This window comes from Trichechus manatus, unplaced genomic scaffold (genome assembly GCF_000243295.1).
Source record: "Trichechus manatus latirostris isolate Lorelei unplaced genomic scaffold, TriManLat1.0 scaffold00001, whole genome shotgun sequence".
Classification (NCBI taxonomy): Eukaryota; Metazoa; Chordata; class Mammalia; order Sirenia; family Trichechidae; genus Trichechus; species Trichechus manatus.
In genome coordinates, this window is record NW_004443937.1 from 39,838,154 (window position 1) to 39,851,881 (window position 13,728).

Below are 13,728 nucleotides of genomic sequence, written 5' to 3' on the forward strand. Positions count from 1 at the left end.
GGGGCCTTGTGAAATTAAAAAACCCTGAGTGGGAGTCTCATTTTTTCACAGATTGATCATTGTCTTAGGTGATACCTCTTGGACATGTCAATTTTCTAAACTTTTGACAGGTTTGCCTTTATTTCTGTGAAATAAGCCTTCCTCCTCATTATGTTTCCCAGTTACCATGTTCTCATGAGAATGTACTTACAGTGAGAATAAGCTATTGCCTTTCAGGAGCCCTGGTGGTGTAATGGTTAACAGCTCGGCTGCTAACCAATAGGTCAGCAGTTCAAATCCACCAGCCACTACTTGGAAACTCTATGGGGTAGTTCTACTCTGTCCTATAGGGTTGGTATGAGTTGGAACTGACTCACAGCACCTAACAACAATAACAACAACAGTCTTCATTCAGTCATAGTGGCCATTTCCTCCTTTATGTCGTTCATTGTTTCCAGGTGTTACTGGCTCTTTTCTTTTCTAGCTTCTGAACAGTAAATAATGCCTTTCCAATAAGGAATAATGCATTGCAGTGGTACTTTTCAAGAGACTAAAACCCTATAAGTTATTCTTACTCTGCATTCAATCTTAGGGCTCAATCATTGCTTCCACGTGTAGCACGTGGAATGCACCACTGTGAGCAGTTCTGCACTATTCTACGGCAGCTGTTTCTGCTTCTTAGCTGTTAGTACTGCTCTTGTTATAACGAAAAATACAGAGTAGTTGTAATTTTCCTGAGATTCAAATTCCTTTAGTTTTATGTATTTTGCCTCTAAGTACTGCTTTTTCAGTAATGAAGAAAGCCCAGTAGTGGTAATTTTCCTGAGATACAAAAATCCCTTGGCTTTATTTATTTGGGCTGTAAGTACTGCTTTTACAGTAGGGGAGAACACATTATACCATGTTTTGAAAAGTTTCATGAAAAATAGTAAAAAGGCTAAGAAATAGTAGGTTAGAATAAAATGTATGTGCAGTAATTGCAAGGTGACTTCATGTTTTACCCTATGTTTTGCAAATTTTCAAGAAATAAAATTAAAAAGTCAAATTTTATCATCGACTCATATCAACAGGATTTATGTTGTTGAGGGGCCGCTGGGACACATAATGGTTATCAAAATCCATAACTCATAACAAAAATTCTGAATTGGTCATTTAATCAGCGGCCTTCATTAGTGAAATCATACAGTATCAACAAATTTCGAAGGAGAAAATAATTGAGCCTTGAAAGGGTTAAGTAGTCAAAGCAATCCTTCAAAAGCTAAGTATGAGGGGGGTTGAAGAGAGTAAGAGAAAGGAGTTTAAGGCTAGTATGGGATGGCTGGCTAGCTATGGAAAGTGCTACAACCTCAAGAACTTCAAGATCATGGGCGAATCGGCATTGGCTGATGCCCAGGCAGCATGAGCGTTCCCAGAAAAGATCTCCAGAAACTCAGAAGAGAAAGGCTACCTTCCAGAGCAAGTCTTCAATTGTGATGAAACAACTATTTCCATAGCATTTACATTGTATTAGGGATTATAAGTAATCTAGGGATGATTTAAAGTATATGGGAAGATACGTGTAGGTTATATGCAAATACTACACCATTTTACATAAGGGAACCAATACCCTGCGGATACCGAGAGACGACCGTACTTTCGTCCAGATGATTCCCCTGGCTCCCTCTACCCTTCATTCCTCATTATCAAACTGTTTTATTCCTTCAAGAATTCTACGTACATTTTGTCCTCCGCTTGTGAACCCTCCAACTCCTCTAATTATAAATCCCTGAAGACTATAAATCCTTGAATCTGAGGACCCTGTCTCCTACTCCTTCACACCCTCTACAGATTTAACGCAGTGCTGTACATCATGCAAACTTTCCATGAATACTTTGAGCAAATGAAGAGTCTATTTGCTTAATATTCCTGGGCTAGCAGTCTTTATTCTATACTTGGTGCACTTCTGGATCAAAATGGTATGTCTGAATCCAGTCTCTATTGTTAAGACAATCTTGAGAATTAAAACACTTAACTATACAGGCAAGGCAATGAAAGAAGAAGACATCTGTTGGTCTGAATCATCAAGGCAACTGTCCCAATGCCGCAAACACTGGTGTCGGGACTTAGTTTCATGATGTAAGCAGGGATGGAAAATCTATGCCTCAAGTGCCGTCACTTTCCTGTCCTGGCCTGTGACAGATATCTTTAATTACAGTATTCTTTTCTGCTGAAGCTGGATGCAATTTTAGAAGCCTTCTTAACACAACATTCCAGATGGATCTTGTCTAAGAAATAGTTAGTATGTGAACTGAAAACCCTCACATATGGATAAGGTATACGTACAATTGTATGGATCAATGAAGAGAGAACTAATACATGACTCCTGCTACTTCTCAATCTCTCTATATTGTAGAGGCTGGACGACTTAGAACGAAGAAAGATAGATATCTAAAGTTGAAAAGTCAAACAAGAGGTAAAAAAGAAAAAACGTGCTCTCTTTTAATGACTATGCCAAAATCTTCTTACCCATTAAGTTTTAATCTCAAGAGAAAGATTTACTACGTGATGAGACTGCTTCTGTTGTGCCTTGTAAAACATATCCTCAGAGGCATGAACTGTAAATGGCTTCACATGGATTGCTAAGTTAAATTAATATATTTACATTTAAGGGGTTGTGTTTCTTCTCAACTACCAAACCAAAGCCATTCGGAATAACTCAGACACAAAATAACTAGCATCAAGAATTACGATAAAAAGCCAATTACCTTTAACTACAAGCAGCCTTATTGGCATTTACTAAAACAAATGCTCCTTCAATAGCAGAGAAATTAAGTGTTGATCCATTGATTAAAAATTATTTTTCAGAGACTCTGTGCCTTTCGAACCAAATGTATTGGCAATAAGAGCCCTGTAAATGATAAATCAAGGCCCAAGGAAAAGACTGCGCAGCAGAGCGGACATCTGCCGATTTTGTCTGCCCTAGCAGGCATTCTTCTTCATGCTAGTATTAGCACTTGGATTCTTCTCTGCGAAATCTCCCCTTCAGTCCAAACGCTCAGGAGCGGGCCGGTGACCAATCAGTGTATTTCATTGGATGAATAATTCAGGTAGCCAACCATTGATTCAAGTCAGTCCGATAAGACTCAGTCCTGAAATGATTATGGTTAGAATTAAGAAGGGCTTTTTTTTTTTTTTTTTTTTCTGTTGCTGGCACCCTAAGCTGGTAGAACTGCCCCATAGGACTTCCAAGGAGTGGCTGGTGAATTCGAACTGCCAACCTTTTGGTTAGCAGCTGAGCTCTTAACCATTGCACCACCAGGGCTCCATTAAGAGAATGGGGAAGCAAAACTACCAAACAGATTTTCTCAGGTCACTTGGCTTCCTTTGTAACAAGAAATGGTCAACAAATATATAGCAGGCACACGTAAAAGCTATTTGGAGACCTCCTGAGGTTAACAGCATGCAACATATTGCCACTGACCCAGCCTGGCCAGGGATATTATTTATGCCACCCTTTCACAGCTGTGTCAGTCTGCCATTAAACATTCAGGGCCTCCTTGTTAATAAACTGTATCATGAGCCGGATGCATTGTCTGGATAAGCCGCATTGTCCAAAACGCTGCCCCATTATTACAGAAGATGCAGAATGTAATTAGTATTTCTCTTTGCATAAGCCACAGCTTCCAAAATGGTGCCATATTATAAAGCCGTAATTAATAAACAAGAGTTGGTCCATGACCCATTACACGTTATCTGAATTTTATATTGTGAAGAAAGGCCACTGTTCAAATTCCGTTTACAAATATCTAAATTCTGGCTAGCCAACGTGTAGACAATCTAAACAGAAAGCCTGAGAATTCTGTGTTGCTGGGAGCATTGTGTTGGTACACCAACAACGGCAAACGATTAACTGCAGAGACGTAAGCCATCCTGAGACTAGCTCGGAGTGGGATGACGATAACATTGCATTTCAGCTGTATTCTATGGTGAAATGCTTCTGTTTGTGCATATGCACTTCCTATTTAATGGACGGAGGAGCTGAGGTAGCTTTTCATATCTCTATGAAAAATGTGACAAAGGAAAAAGAAAAAAAAACAGTGAGCTGGGAAAAAAAATTTTAAAAAAAGTGTGAGATGGTGCTGGGCGGGAGCAGGGCTGCATCATGATGGAGGGTAAGTACACGGTCCCTTTCTGCATTTCCAGCTGGGTTTTACTGATTTCCCCCTAAGCTGACTCCACAGGGAAGTCATTTATGTAAGTCGTGAGCACTGAACAAATATTTGGGACCATAATACTGAGTAGGCCAGTTTATGAGCCTCGGCTGAAGGGGCATTTGCATTAAACTGCACTCACCTGATTAAAATCCATCAGCTCCACCATCGTGAGAGTTATATAACACTTGTTACGCTCGGCTGCAGGTACTCTGCGGACGGACGCAGACCATAATCAGAGGGCAGCAAGGCGTCAGACCAAGGGAGGAAGTGGGGAGGAGAGCATGTGATGTGTGTTGAAAGGCAGACTGCATTAGACACCGCCAGTGCTCAAATCTGGAAGGAGCCCTAAGCCTACCGCAAATACAGAGCTGTGTAAACGTGATAATTCTTTCAACGGAGTCCGTCATATGGCTTCTGGGGGCCCTGTGAAAACAGGGTGGCCAAGATAGTCTTGCAGCTTAGCGAAGAGTGACTGGGCCAGCAACGGAGTGGCGCACACGGGAAGCCTGGGAAATAGTCCCTCCCGGGCCCAGTCAGCAAGAGCTCTTGGAGTCCCAGCCCGGGGACTTCCAGCAGCCTGAATGAGCTGTCTCAAATCACTGCCCTTTCCATTAACTGCAGCCACCCGGCACAGGCTCAGAGTCCTATCGGTCTCGGCAGAACCTGCTCCACCGTGACCACAAGGATGGCATTTGAATCGGCAATAGGCTGTAAGAGGCCACCTCCATGTATATGAAGAGGAGCTGTTCCTGAGACATTGGTTCAAGTCCTAGATCTGTACTATCTAGCTGTGTGATCCTGGGCAAGCGGCATGCTCAACCTTCTATAGGAGGATGGAATTAGATAATAAACATGTGTGATATGAACAAATGAGTGAATGAATGAATACATACATGAATGAATAAAGCCTCTACTGCACAATTTCTGTACTTGGGCACCAGTGACACAAGGCTGGCTAATTCTGCATTGTGAGGGCTGTTCTATGTACCCTAGGATGTTTGGGAGCATCCCTGGCCTTCCTAGTAGCATCCCTAATAGATGCTGCTAGCACCCGACTCCCCAGTTGTAACAACCAAAATTGTTTCCAGACATTGCCAAATGTCCCCTGGCAGGGCAAAATTACTCCAGATTGAGAAATACCATTCTAATGTGTCTTTCAGCATCTAGATTCCAAGAGTTAGGTTAAAACAAAACAAAACAAAAAAACCCTGTTGCTGTCGAGTCGATTCAAAGCTTGTTGCCATGGAGTCTATTCCAACTTATGGTGACCCTATGTGTTACAGAGTAGAACTCTTCCACAGGGTTTTCTTGGTTGTAATCTTTACCAAGGCAGATCTCCAGGCCTTTCTTCTGAGGTGCCTCTGTTGGGCTCAAACCACCAACCTTTAGGTTAGTAGTCAAGTGCTCAAACATTTGTGCAATAGAGGGACCTTTAAAGAACCACACACCCATATTGAAAAAACAAAAACAAAACCCAGTTACCACAGAATTGACCCCGACTCATGGTGACCCCATGTGTGTCAGAGCAGAACTGTGTTCTTAGAGTTTTCAATGGTGGATTTTTTTGGAAGTAGATTGCCAGGCCTTTCTTACCAGGTGCCTCTGGGTGGACTAGAGCCTTCAAGCTTTTGGTTAACAGCAAGTGTGTTAACCGTTTGCACCACCCAGAGTGGTTACACGCCCATCTAATGCTTCTATTATGAAAACTTACAACGCCCCCCTCAGCATCACTGCAGGCTCATGTTGACAAAAATGTTATTGAGCACCTAGCGTGCCAAATAAAAAGATGTGTAGAGAGATACTGTCCCTGCTCCTGAGGAGCTCACAGTCCACATGGAAGGTGGTATCTTCACAGGAATAAGTGAAAGAGCAGAAGAGACATGTTCAGCTAACCATCTTTTGAGTAACGCGGCTGTATTTCTTAGAATATCCTTCTATGTGGTTAGACAGTTAAATTGTAAAGGCAGGCAAGAATTCAGAGCCCACATCTTAGCTGTTAAAAGATTACTACATACATCAGAGTTGCTGTCATTTGATAAGTTGAACTTTGGGTTACCTTGTCTCATTTTAGTTGTTTGCTGCAGATGTTTATGGGTAGAGAAGGGGGAGGTGAAGAGAGTCTCAGTCGGAAGGGACTGTCTTATGAAGTGATGAGACAAGATAGAGAGTTCTGGACTGAGACTGCCTCGTTTCAAATCTGGATTCTGCCACTTACTTGCTGTGACCCTTTTCAGTTTATTAATCCCTGCAGTCCTCCTGTCCTTCCTGATAAAAAGGAAATAGTCATTGTGCCCACCTCACAGATTTGTTGAGAGGGTTAACTGAAATATTCTACAAAAGCACTTAGCACAGTGCCTGTTACAGAGCAAATATATTAACAGTAGCTGTTGTTATTGTTACTGATATTGTTACCGCTCTATTTTATTATGACTTGATTTTTCTTTTAAGCCAGTCCTTATTAAGCAAAGTACCTTCTGAGGGAATGAGGACAAGGATTTTGAAAATGGAACTAAAGGCAATTCAAACCCTTAAGAACCCTGGAAAAGGAATAGAAAGTGCTTTAACTGGCCACTTGGGGTTAGGATCCATCAACCACCTCGTTAGCTGCCTTGGGGTCTCAGCAACCCCAGGCACAATGGATGGACCCCTTCAGATCCATAGGGTTTTCATTGGCTGATTTTAAGTAGAGCGCCAGGCCTTTCTTTTTGGTTCCTCTTACTCTGAAAGGATCCTGTCAAGCGTCATGGCAACATTCAAGCCTCCACTGACAGACAAGTGGGGCTGCACTTGAAGTCACTGGGGATGAACTGGATCTCCAGCATGGCACTGAACTGTTACTTCCTCCTTATTGACTATTCGAAGACATTCAACTGTGTGGATCATAACAAATTATGGATAACATTGCGAAGAATGGGAATTCCACAACACTTAATTGTTCATGAGGAACCTATACATAGAACAAGAGGCAGTCATCAGAACAGAAGAAGGGGACACTGTGTAGTTTAAAATCAGGAAAGATGTGTGTCAGGGTTGTATCCTTTCACCATACTTATTCAATCTGTATGCTGAGCAAATAATCTGAGACACTGGACTATATGAAGAAGAACACAGCATCAGGATTGGAGGAAGACTCATTAACAACCTGTGTTATGCAGATGACACAATCGTGCTTGCTGAAAGTGAACAGGACTTGAAGCACTTACTGATGAAGATCAAAGACCACAGCCTTCAGCATGGATTGCACCTCAACATAAAGAAAACAAAAATCCTCACAACTGGACCAATAAGTAACATCATGATAAGCGGAGAAAATATTGAAGTGGTCAAGGATTCCATTTTCCTTGTATCTACAATCGATGCCCATGGAAGCAGCAGTCAAGAAATCAATTGCATTGCACTGGGGAAATACGCTGCAAAAGACCTCTTTAAAGCATTCAAAAACAAAGACGTCACTTGGAGGACTAAGGTGCACCTAACGCAAGCCATGGTGTTTTCAGTCGCCTCATATGCACGCGAAAGCTGGACAATGAATAAGGAAGACCGAAGAAGAATTGATGCCTTTGAATTATGGTGCTGGCAAAGAATACTGAATATACCATGGAGTGCTAAAACAATGAACAAATCTGTCTTGGAAGAAGTACAGCCAGAAGGCTCCTTAGGAGTGAGGATGGTGAGACTTTGTCTCAAGTACTTTGGACCTATTAGCAGGAGGGATCAGTCCCTGGAGAAGGACATCATGCTTGGTAAAGGAGAAGGTCAGCGAAAAAGAGGAAGACCCTCAACGAGATGGATGGACACAGTGGCTGCAACGATGAGCTGAAACATAGCAATGAGTATGAGGACGGCACAGAAGCAGGCAGTGTTTCATTTTGTTGTCCACAGGGTCACTGTGAGTTGGAACTGACTCCACAGCACCTCACGACAACAACCATCCACTTCGCAAAGCCAGTTTACAAAACCTGACTTATCAGAGAACAATTTTGCCATAGGGTAAAAGGGTTTCAAACCAGGATGATAGCTTTGAAAAATCAAAAGGGACATTGAGAAGTAGCCCATGTAGAAGGCAGGCAAGAGTATGTAATTTGGTTTTGGGGAAGGCCTACGCTTCGAGTTCCCATTGTCCATTTCTCCTGATTAGAAGGATCCCCTGTAGCTTAAACCATTAACGTATGTAAGTCCATCAAGTGGTAGCTATTGTAGGCAGCTACCCAACTTTGTAAAATGAGTCTTTTGTGTCTCTATAGAATAATGCTTTAACACTTTTCAATACCTATAATGAAGTATTTGTGCCACAAGAAAAATGTGTTTCGTGACCAGCAGGCCCTAACACAGAGCTCTGCTTTTAGGTGCAATGGGTTTAATTGTATCCTGAGCTCATGAGTCACCACTCTTGCTTTTAGTTAAGGAGGCCAAAAAATGACTCAATGAACCTCAGCTCAGAGTGCCCCTGAGTCCTAGAAAAATGCTTGAATACAAACCGTTTCATATCATTTAAGGATATCAAACAAGAGGATACCACGAAAGCCAGAAGTTATTAAAGTTCCCTGCAGAGTAATTCCCCACAAAGAGATGGTGATGTGACTCTAGGAACAATTCCACCACTCAGAGATAGAAGAGAAAATAAATGATGCGCGGAAGTGAAAGAAGAATGCCTCCCTACCATACCCACCCTTTCAAATTTCTACTCTGGAGACTATGCTTGGGAGCAATACACCAGGCTTTGAAAGGGCTGACGCTTGGAGACTCATCCTTATTCCCTCTCCTGGAGACACCAGAGCAGAGAGAGAGGCACTGTAGCATTAGGATGACAAACGCTGGCTTTGGAGACAGAGCAGCCTGAATCAGAATCGCTCATTAGCTGGGCCACTAACTGGCTTGCATTACTTTTTTAGGCTCTCAGCCTCCTTCTCTATTTGTACAGTGGCAATAATAAAAGTAGGCAGCTTCTAAGGTCATTGTGTAGATTAAATTATATGTAAAGCACTTAATACGCGAGTATGTGCTCAATAAAAAGTAGTTGGTACTGTTAGTAATATCACGGGCATGTCGGCATGCTTTGAGTCCTCTGTAAACACCCGTCAAGAGCTACCGAGCTGCTCTTCCGTAGCAAGCACTGTGCCAGGCCTGGGGTTACATGTGCAAACAGGATGAGCACAGCCGGCACCGTCAGGAAAATTCTGGCCTAGCTCACAGGTACAAAAAGTGGGGTTTTTTTTGGCTTCCACATCGTTGATAAATAAAACAAAACCTGTAGTGAACGTTTTGAAATTGGGAGACTCCACATAAAAGTGACTTCTCTCAAAAAACATCAGAAAATCTGGGAGGAAGTGGGGTCTCTCTCCACGTGATAAGCTGGCTCCTCCAGAGCCCTCACAAATCCCAAAACACGGCGCCAGCTTCTGCCTGGGAGTGGCCCACTGGCTTCTCTTATTCAGAGAAAAGTCCCTCCGGCTACCCATGATGAGGGGCCTGAGGGAATTGTGAGGGATGAGGAAGCAGAGGAGACAGGTCTAGAGGGCCAGAACGGAAGCAAGGAAGGAGAAAGGAGACTTGGCACCGCCACTCTTTAACGGTGTTTATTTGTCTCTCAGCTCCACTTTGTCTCAGCTCAGCTCACTTTGTTTGGCTGGACACAGAACACCCTGGAGGGGAATTCTGATTCCAACTTCCTCTTTGCGCAGCTAATTATTCGGGGTTCCCTGAAGGTTGGAGAGAATAACGCCTTCCTAAGCACTTGCAGTTGGACTAGCTTAGCTCCTTTCTCTCACCCTGGGGTCAGAACCCAAGGAAGGAGAGCTATTTGTTTTGGCCTTAGACCAAATCTGCCCGGAGACACAGACAGATGTTCTGACCCGAGACCAGGAAAGCTACTATTTCAACGCCTAGTAAAATGCCGCTCTCTCGCCTTTCCTAGCAGCCTACAGACCCAAAACATTTTAGCCTGTTTAAACTGTTTACTTCTCTCCCTTGCAAATAGGAAGTAATGATCAGAGTAAACCACTATATGCCCAAAAATTGCATCCCCCTCCCAGCTGAGACATTTCATGTTTCCTAGGCAGACAGGATAAAGACAAGCAGGGAAGCTAATTGGGATGGATCAGTGAAACAACCCAAGCTCATCTGTACATAACTTGCTAATAAGCATCCACAACTTCATTCTAAACAGGGGACCCATGACAAGGCCCTCTAAAACAGGAAACAAAGGAGAGAAAATCTTCTCTCCATAGTTGTGAACCCAGTAACAGAGTGGAACAACCTTCCAGTCACCAGAGGGCTCATTTCTACATCCATTAATGCCAATGGTGCCTCCCCCATTTGGAACAGATGTTAATGAAGACCTGTCCGAGGCTAACCAGAATGAAATGGTCTGGTCCACGCTACAAGGATGATTGCTACAGGCTGCTACTAGTCCCCGGCATTAGAATACATTTTCCCCGTCGGCTCTTCCAATGGATTCATCTAGAGTTCTTGTAGACTAGATAAATCCCCCAAAGATTAGGTAAGATCCATTTTCTGGTACAACTTTTACAGAATTTGATTTATTTATCCGATCAGGCATCCGTATTTATTGAACGCCTACTAAGAAGTGGGCACTGTGCTAGATGCTGGAGATACCCAGGTGAGTAAAACCAAAGATAGTCGCTGCCCTCAAGGAGTCTGAAGCAGAGGCAGATATTAATCAAAAGGTCCCACAAATATATAATTGCCCTTCTGAGGGGTATTTAAAGAAAGGTCTTTGATAACAGAAGGATTTATAATAAAGAGAGAGAGTCTAATTGGGAGGTGGAGAAGCAGAGAAGTTGGTTTAGAAGAAATACCACTTGAGTTGAGATTTGATGTCAGAGGAAAAATATTACAGGCTGAGAATGTGCAAAGAAGATGTGCAAAGGCCCTGTGGTGGGGCCAAGCAGGGTGAATACGAAAGACTGAAGAGAGGCCAGTGTGACTGGAGTGGAGAAGGCAAAGACAGAGGGATGAGGACGAAGAGTTGGTGGGGACCATGCAAGGCCTATGGGCCGCTTCAAGGATTTTGAGCAAGGAAAAGTCATTTAGAGGTTTTTAAGCAGGGTGTAAGGAGCCCTGGTGGCACAATGGTTAAGTGCTTCTCGGCTGCTAACTGAAAGGTCAGGGGTTCGAATCCACCAGCCTCTCTACAGGGAGTAAAGACCTGGCTATCTGCTCCTATAAAGATTTCAGCCTAGGGAACCCTATAGGGAAGTTCTACTCTGTCATATAGGGTCGCCATGAGTCAGAATTGACTCAACGGCACACAATAGCAACATCAAAGCAGGGTACAGTATTAGTAGTTGATATGTTCAGATTTATGCTTTAAAAAAAAAAAAAAAACATGGAGGTGGGGTGGGAAATGCAGAGTGGATCCAGGGTAGACTAACTAATCTAGATCTCCTAGACTACACATGTTTAGGAGGGATGGTAATTTGAACTTGTATGGTATGGTGCTGGAGGGGATTGAGAGAAGTTGACATACTTAAATAATATTTGCTGTAGGACCAACCCACTGTGCCAGAGACATCTCAAGGGCCCACGACTGACACTAGCTGTAACTCCTGGTTCTGCGCTGCTGCAGAAAGACACCGAAAAACATCGAAAGGCAAACAGGCCCTCATCCCCAGCAGCAGGGGTTCTACCGTGTGCTCCGAGTCATCGTAGCTCTGTATTTGAATTTACACATTTGGAGAAAGACCCCACAGGAAAACCCATTAAATACGCAGGGAATACAACGCTCACCGCTGAGTATTGACAAGCAAGATGGTAACAAACGGGATTCCAGTTGAAGTCGGCGAAATGTTGCATTTTCACCCTAGTGTCATTGGTACTGCTGCAGAGTTGTAAGAACAGTATTTTGGCTAATCGAAACTCTAGGTCAATCCACAGTTCCACCATGACAGCTCTGTGGTCATGAATTTTCGCTCTCGCCTGAAGCTGACGTGGCCTCAGTCCACGGGAGAGTAAGCAGCAAAAGACAAATGTTCCTCTTCATTTCCCCCAAAGGGAGTTAAGCAATGAGTAATAAAAGGATATAAATTATTCACAATGCTTTCCAGAAGTGTATGATTCAAGGTTTGGGAGAACTAATGGAAGGAGAAAAAAAAACAGAACACTAAAACTCACACCAAACCCATTGCTGTCGAGTCAATTCCGACTCATAGCAACCCTATAGGACAGAGTCGAACTGCCCCATTGGGTTTCCAACGAGTGACTGGTGGATTTGAACTGCCGACCTTTTGGTTAGCAGCCTGAGCCCTTAAACACTGCACCACCAGGGCTCCCAAGTGCACAAACTTCTCTTGGACATGAAAGGATGCGTTTCTGAGGTTGACCACACTCACCCCACACAGCGCTCTGGAAACAACAGCAGCCCTCTGGTTCTTCCACACAACAGCTCATTCATTCCTGATGTGTGTCCGGACGATCGTCATTAACCTGTGGCTGCCTGATGAGAGCTCAGTTTCTGTCAATCAGTTACTCTGGTCTTTTGTGAAAATAGAGAGACAGAGAGAGGAGGAACGGTAAAGGTCAAGTCCAGCTACATAATAAAGTACTGAGATACTGTGAAAGGAGGGAGAGGAGGACCAGAAAGTGTGCCAGCTGGTGGAGGAAAGAGAAACTTTTCTGTTTGGGTTTTATTTTGGGGGGAAAAGTAAAAGAGAGAGACATGAGTGTAGTTACAGACATGGCGTAGGTAGGACTGGAAGGGCTGTTTGTTAATAAATGTGGCTTGGATTAGCTATGTGGCTCTCCTTCACCATTTCTCAGAATATAAGTAAAGGATTTCAGCTATTTGGAAATGACCTTCTCTTGCTGAGCTGAGTTTCCTGGGCTGCAACACTGAGACAGAACCATGTACATTCACTATTCATAAAGGCTAGAAACACGCTTGCCAAACCTAACTAGCTGCCCGGCACTGCACCAGGTGCTGTTAATGGTAGAAAGAATTACAATGCATTTATAATCTGCCTCTGCTTACCTCTCTAGTTTTACCTCCTAGAAAGTTCTTCTAAATCAAGATCACGGCCATTTTGTTCTTGAAATTTACGAAAGACCAGGGACAGCTCCTGCTTATCCCTAGCTGGCGTGTTTCAGTTCCTTGAATGGCTCAAACAAGCCCATCACATCGCCCAGTTGGAACCAGGGGTCACCCTCTTGACACTACAAAGCCTGCCTCCCACAGGCCTTAGCTGTCCGTTCTGTTCCCAGTTGCGACCCCCAGGTGGCCCTGCATGAAACAAGGTGTCCTTCCTCCCCCATGCTGTGAGTATATGTGACTAATAAACTGCTATCAATTTTTCTGTCCAGGGTCGCATGCCATGTGTTCAATCCATCCCTACCACCCTAAGGGTGGAAATCACCCTCTCACCAAGGGGAAGAATAGAAGGTGATTTAAACAATAGTAGACACCAAAGTATTCACTGTGAAAGCTACGCAGGTGAAGTGCTTCACTTTACCAGCTATTGGCTTTATTATTATAACTAAAGAAATCTAAGAAATGAATGACTACTCTTTTCTAACTTTATACAGGAGGAAACTGAGGGAC